Source organism: Cyphomyrmex costatus, unplaced genomic scaffold (assembly GCF_001594065.2).
Source record: "Cyphomyrmex costatus isolate MS0001 unplaced genomic scaffold, Ccosl1.0 scaffold97, whole genome shotgun sequence".
Classification (NCBI taxonomy): Eukaryota; Metazoa; Arthropoda; class Insecta; order Hymenoptera; family Formicidae; genus Cyphomyrmex; species Cyphomyrmex costatus.
The window spans coordinates 1587360-1595025 of record NW_017280561.1 but is presented as its reverse complement, the minus strand read 5'-3'; positions in this window follow the sequence as shown (position 1 = coordinate 1595025).

Sequence of the window (7666 nt, the reverse complement as noted above, 5' to 3'; positions counted from 1 at the left end):
TATATATATATATATATATATATATATATTTTTTAAAAAGTTGATTTTTTTACATCACAGTTCTTTTTGGAGGCAAATAAAAAATGTAAAACATGATTTCTAGAAGAACGTGATTGGTATTTTCAAGAAACAAATATCTCATATGGCTTTATTCCAAAAGACATATTTATTTGACCGAATAAAACTAGACCGATTATATCAAACTTTACGCAACTTTATGTATAGGTCAGATATTGATGCCTGTTAAATTAGCCTCCTCCCCACCAGCGTTAAATAAATTTTAACATTCCAAAATTAAATGCTAATTTAATTTTGGTGAACACGCTATCTCTCTCTCTCTCTCTCCTCCTCCTCTCCCTCCTTCTCCTTAATAGAATAAATTTAAAAAACAAACAGAATAAAGCGTGTAAGTAAATAATCCTCAAAAATTATCAATAAAAAACTATGAAAAAAACTATGAAGATTTATTTGATATTTTATTAAACCCAAACAGGAATCGAAAAAACTTTCGATTCGGGTCCCTGGTACATAATACTTAATCTTGATTCTTTATGTCGTTTTGAGAAGTAACCTATGTTGGTATTATATATAATTTTGTAACTTCATTCTAGCTTGGAGGCTTTGAATAATGCTAGTTATAAATATATTTAATTAAACTAAATTTGGCAACGAGCTGTGCATATATCCACGAAATAAGTCATTTTAAATCTTTTATCTTATTCCTGCATAATTGTATCTTTTTTCCGTCTTTTGCAAATTATTATAAATTACATTCATTTTATATACCTAAAGAACTTCTAGTTATACTTAGTACATAATTGGTAACATTTTGTGATTAATAAATTATACTAAAAATAGTTTAGTTTCACATAAATATTTACTGAATTATTTTAATAAAACAAAATAATATTCTACATATATATAATCCTATTCTTTCTTCTATATATGTACAGTGGCATACAAGTTTCTGGCCAGTAATATTTTGTACTCTTAATTTATGAAAAAAAAGCCTGAAAAAATTTTAATCATTATCAGGTGTTAGAACAAGATTTCGTTACCCACATCTTGTACTAATATTGATAACAATTTTATCAGGCTTTTTTTTTATAAATTAAAGTACAAAATGTCACTGGCCGGAAACTTTTGCACGCCGCTGTATATTGTGTGCAATGTTATACATTATCGTCTATTGTAACGTAAAGATTAAAAATAATTTTTTACGATAAAATATTAACCTTTAAAATTATATTTTATTTCCTTGTAAGATATAATCAGTATTTACTAGTTATGCGCTATGTATCTTTTTCAAATATAAAAGAAGATTGAGTTATACAGAGTTGACACATTGCGATACACTGGCAATACCTTTCGTTTTACTTTTGCGTCTCCATATATTGTAGAATTCTTAAATATTCCTTATACTTTTCGTGTTTTATAACATAATCCTAGGAACTTAACGATCGGCTTTATTGTTGAACAACAGACTGCACAGACATGCGGTATGTGCGAATATATATAGATATATGGATATCTAAAGATTGTTTCACAATGACACAATACTATTATCTATTTCATATTAACTAAAAATAATTGTGTTATATATATATATATATATAAATTTATTTTTGCGCGTATTATAATTTTTATATCATTTTATATTTGCTTCGAATTATACTTGATTGTATTCGCTTATTATTATTTCTTAAATTTCATGTCAGAAGCGCATTATTTATTTGACCTTCATATCTTCATCTATTATATCTGAACGTTCACCTTTATACGAAACGTCTGTAAAAAATATAGACCCGTCTGTAAAAGATATAGAACGCGCTTATAACGATGTTAGCGCTCTAACATGCTATAGTTTACGTTACGCATACTATAGAATTTCAGAGATAAAAGCGCGCTTTTATCAATAAAAACGCGTTCTGAATACGGACCATATTGTTTATACTGACGATGTATCCAGTTTCTTATACGGCTCGGCGTGAGAACACCTTAAACCCCCGTGCAACATTATAATGAGAAGATCTGGCAGAACCGGCCGGCTCTCTGTTTGTCGTCGTTTATTTGGCGAAAAGAACCTTTTGTAAATGCAACATATGTCACGATGACGTTACGTCAAGTCTTCTGTTTTACAACACTTATTTTTATACTTTTATTCTGTCAGGTTTTATCCATGGAAAAAAATTTTCTCGTGGAAGCGCGCAACGTGAATCATGCGAGTGATAGATTATCTTTGACAAAATATCAATTTTCCTCATTTATAAATAATAATTGTTACACATCTAGTCAATTAACAATTTTCTTGTACCTTGTACTTTGTACCATCCACGTGATTTAAAAGCGAAGCGACGGATATTCTGAACTTGTGGCGTCCAAAACATAAATGCGCGACATTACTGATGGACGCGCGCGTCTCGTTAAATTTTCAACAACGTTGAAACAGTTATCGAGCGAATGCAAGAATAATGTCCGAAGCAATCGATCGAATTTTTCATTAGATAGGTATAAAAAGTGTTTTATCTAGTCTAAGCTCAAACAAAAAATAAAAGCATAAAACAATAACAATTTCCGCTACAAGTTTGTTATAAATTAATTTTTATTATCCAACGAATATATATAGATACATGTATTTACATTACTAACTTATATGATTTAAAGATGATACTGTGTAAAAGAAAGACTTTTATAAATTAGAGAAGTTAATTTTTTCTTAATTGAACAATTGATATTACGTGGCATTATATTTTCATGGAAGATACAATTTAGTACAATCGAGTGAGAGAATATTTGACCTAGTAAAAAAAATAAATAACTAAATGCACGTATGTAACGTGTCACGTAAACATTCAATATTTACAATCAAATTCGGATTATTAAATTATTCGAATATTTTATAAACTGAAATACAATATATATAGATCCAATATTATAGTAGATATAAATTTGGAGAGATATTAAATACGTAAAGAGGCATTGTTAATGTTACATGTCATAAATGTACTGGGTGAGGCAAAAGTATTGGAACTCCTGAATTTATTAGAAAATATAAGTTTTACAGAAAAGTATTTCAGATTAAAATTACAGGGTTTAAAAAGATTTCTTTTACTAATCTTAACAGTTTAACAACAAATATATTTTTTTAAATATAAAGCCCCACCCAGTGAGAAATTATGACGAAATCGACATCGAATCGATGTCAATTTGACGTCGATTCCATTATCATTTCTCACTAAGCATTTATTATCACATATTCTTATAGTTTTTCTCCAGAACTTATCAAAATACTCTGTAATAAAATATTTTTTTATTAACCAGTTTTTGAGTTGTAAGGCTTGAAAGTTACAGTACCTACCGCCACAGCATTAGAATTAGCATTATTCATCATATGTCCAATTGCCGATCAAAATCTTTCAAATATTGTTCAGGGTTATAATCTTGATAACATTTGTCAAAATCATTGACCTTTCGAGGTTACTATTATTTTCATTGTTAGCGTCAAAATGAAATTAAGATCAGGAACAATCTTTAAAAGTCTTAATTTTGATATACGATGTTAAGATCATCAGCAACATTCGAAAGGTTTTAACCATCAGTTGTATACCATAGATTGGCATAGATAATGCTAATTCCGGCGGTACTGTAATTCTTAAGCCTTATAAATTAAAAAAAGTAGTTAATGGAAAATATTTTGTTAGGGTTTTTAAAAAGCTTTCAAAATAAGCAGCAAGAATATGCATTAAAAAATGGAGGCTTTCATTTTAAAAAGTCGATTTGACTTTGATCTAACCTTGATAACACCACCCAAGGTCAAATTAATAAAATTAATAAAAAGATCTTTTTTAACTCTACAAAACATAAGTTAATATACAAAGACACTTTACTATTCAGAAGAAAATTGAATGAGAAAAGGTAATAGGAGTCAGGCTCTGTAATTACCGCGCCTGACTCCTATATATTGCTCTTTTTCACTCAATTTTCTTCTTAATTTTACAGCTTTTATATATGAAATACTTTGACGCAAACTTACACGTTTAGAGATATTCAGGGGGTCCGGTACTTTTACCTCATCCTGTATACAAATGTTGCACATTTAATAACACGTCAACATTTGTGATATACCTTAATTAGATATCACTTGTAAATATATTAAAAGACAGTATTGACTTTCTGTCCACAATAATAATATCTACTATAGTTATAATCCTCGAACATTCATCTAGTCTATTTCTTGTAATACATATCAATCTTCTCACACAATATTACTGGATAGAATTGCCATATTAATATTTCAAAACATAACTCTATAAGCCAAGAACCGAATATTTCGCTTGAAATTACGACGCATACAATAATGCGTGTAAGTTAGTAAGATTGATCAAAACAATAAACGAATTATTTTATATCTAATTGTATTCATTAGTGCAATATGGCACTAATTTAAAAAAATTGTCCACTCATATACATATAATCAATTATTCCCTCATATTCAACAGTGATTGGTCAGTTTATCAGTTAATATCTCTTAATCAGTTTATATACAATATCTTAAGTATTACTACTAGACATGTCAATATCGAATAAAAATATCGACTATATGAATATATTCAGATATTTAAAAACTATTTATATTCATTTTGAACAAATAGATATTATATCACGCGATAACAAATAGATCTTTCTACAAAAAAAACTAACAAAGCGACAATAACATCCCAATTCTTTTATCGAGCTTACAAACGAAAATCATCTTTAATATTTAATGTACAGGAAGGTTCTATTTGCTTTTACAGTTCTAGTTAAATATAAAATGATAAATGGAATGATAAATAAAATTTGTAAAAAATAGTGATAAGAAATGTGTAACACAAAGATTAAAGAAGTTAAATTGCTTATTTTAATTGTTATATATATATTTTTGTATATTTGATTATCTATTCTATTACTGCTATCGTGATAAACTTAATTTTACAATGTACAGAAGAAATAATTTTATAAAACCACTTATATTAAAATGTTTTTTGTAAGTAATCGAATATTTGCATTGTCTGAGGAGAATCTGAACAAATTCACAAAAATTTGCAGGAAATTCTTCCACTGTTGCTATATCATCACCAACGGATATTCACCACTTTCCTGCAAAATAAAATTGTGTATAATTATAAAGATATAATCTACCAAATAGCAGCATATGTGAGTTTTGAAGCATGTTATACATATTGCTACTGCCCATTGTAGAATGGGCTTATAATAAGAGTTATGCTACCGATGTAATGATTTTTGATTGGTTGCCATAATCCGCCATTTGCACAGCCAAAACAAGTGCAATAGACAAACATATTGACGTATGAACACAATTAAGTATGCTTTTCTTTTAGATGGCACACTCAATACAATCATCGTTCTATCCTTCTTGACATTCAACGAAGGATAAAGATAGAATATTGTTTGTGTCGAGTGTGTCCTCTAAAAGGAAAGCACTAAGTTAGGTATAGATAACAGTCATGTGTCACATGTGTTAATAGTAGCCAACTTCCAACATTAATTTGGCTATACATGGCGGCGGTATGACGTAACTCCTATTATAGTACCTCTATTTTAATTTCATTTACCTAAGTAATGCACCTAAAGAACGAACACCGAACGAACAGCGAACACGAACAATCATTGGTTACGTTGAAAATCGAATATATTACTATATATTTTTATTATTTTTATAGTACAATACTATACTTTTGAAATATTCAGTAATACTTAAGTTTTTATTACTTTATAAAACTTGTAGTTGTAGGTGCTTAAATTTTATACTTGCCAATTTATAATTACCAAAACTATTGTTTTCTCTTTGTGTGTGTGTGTGTGTGTGTGTACAGGATGTTTGAGAAGTAATGAAAAATTTTGTCGCATAGGGGTAGAATGGACTAAACTGAAAAGAAAAGTCCTGTAGTATTTTACAATTTTCGCAATAGTTAACGAGATATTAATTTATAAAGATATTCAAATTCACCCGGTCCACCGCCAAATGTAAGCGCGCGGCTGGACATGACCGCCCAGCAAAGCGCGCCGCGCGCGTTCGCCGCCTATAGGCACGCGTTGTTTATAACAAGCGACAATGGTCCGCTAGACAATGTCCATTGTCGCTTGTTATAAACAACGCGTGCCTAGAGACGATGAACTTTAGTCCATTCTACCCCTATGCGATAAAATATTTTATTACTTCTCAAACACCCTTATAAGTGTATATATGCAAGGGTGTCATTAACCGATTAAATCATCTATCAAAAGCAGATAGAGTAAACCAAATTGAGTCGAAAAGTTTTATACCATTTTGCAGTTTACGTAATATTTAATGAGATATTAGACCAGATAGCCGAATAAATGCTACTGCCGAATATCGTTAGCTTGGCGCGCGGGGAGTGGGAAGCGCCGCGAGCCTGTAAACTCGGACGGCGCCTCAGGCCATTCCCGCGCCTCGTGACTCGCGCACGTAGAGAGCGATTGAGGGACGTACATACACGCTTTGCAGTAGTAGGCCGGACAAACGCGTTTATTCGGCTATATTTAAGATATACTATCTCATTAAATATTACATAAACTGCAAAATGGTATAAGACTTTTCGACTCAGTTCGGTCTACTCTACCTGTTCTTGATAGGTAATTTAATCGGTTAATGACACCTTGTATATAATCCACATTTATAAACATTTATGGGGTATGTTAAGTTAGCACCCCAACCATAGTACTCAGGAGTTCTGATTAGAGTTCCCACTTCCTTTTGACGAGACGAAGAGTTCCCTACAGTTAATAACAAGAGTTCCGCTCAATAAACATTTTTTTTACATTTTGTAAAAATGGGGTGCTAACTTTTCATCGAATATCGAGGTGGAATAGTTCTGAGCGGCTTAATAGCTTCAATTTACGATTGCCTAGAGTTCCTGATATGTAAAAAAAATTTTCGAATAATAAAAAAAAAATAAAAAATTTTTGAAAAATTAATTTTTAGATACAATAGTTCTAATGATAATTCCTGCTTCTTTTTGACAATACGAAGGGTTCTCTATGATTTTTAATGACATAAGTGCTTAATAATCATTTTTTAATAATTTTTTAAAAATGGGGTGCTAACTTTTTAACGAAATTCAAGGTCGCATAGTTCTGATCAGCTTAACAGAACTATTTTGTGAATACATAGAGTTCTTGATACATAAAAAACATTTTTGAAATATAATAAAGTTTAAAAAAAATAGTGGAAATCTTTGAAAATTTTTTGGAGAGTACCGAGTAGTTCTGAGTAGCGTTTCTTATAGTACTCGACGAGTTCTATCGAAAACTGTAAGGTGAAAAAGCGATTGGACCAACGGTTTGCAAGATACAGCGACATTTGTCAGAAGATCAACAATTTTTAGAGTGAGTATATCTCGGAAACCGTTGGTCCAATCGCTTTGAGCCCCGATACTTTTCGACAGAACTCGCCGAGAACTGTCCAGAACTCCGATCAGAACTACTCGGTACTCCCAAAAAATTTTCCGACGTGGGACTAAAAAAAAATTTTTGATCAAAAATTTTTTGGGAGTACCGAATAGTTCTGTTCGGAGTTCTAGACAGTTCTGGACGAGTTCTGTCGAAAAGTATCAGGGCTCAAAGCGATTGGACCAACGGTTTC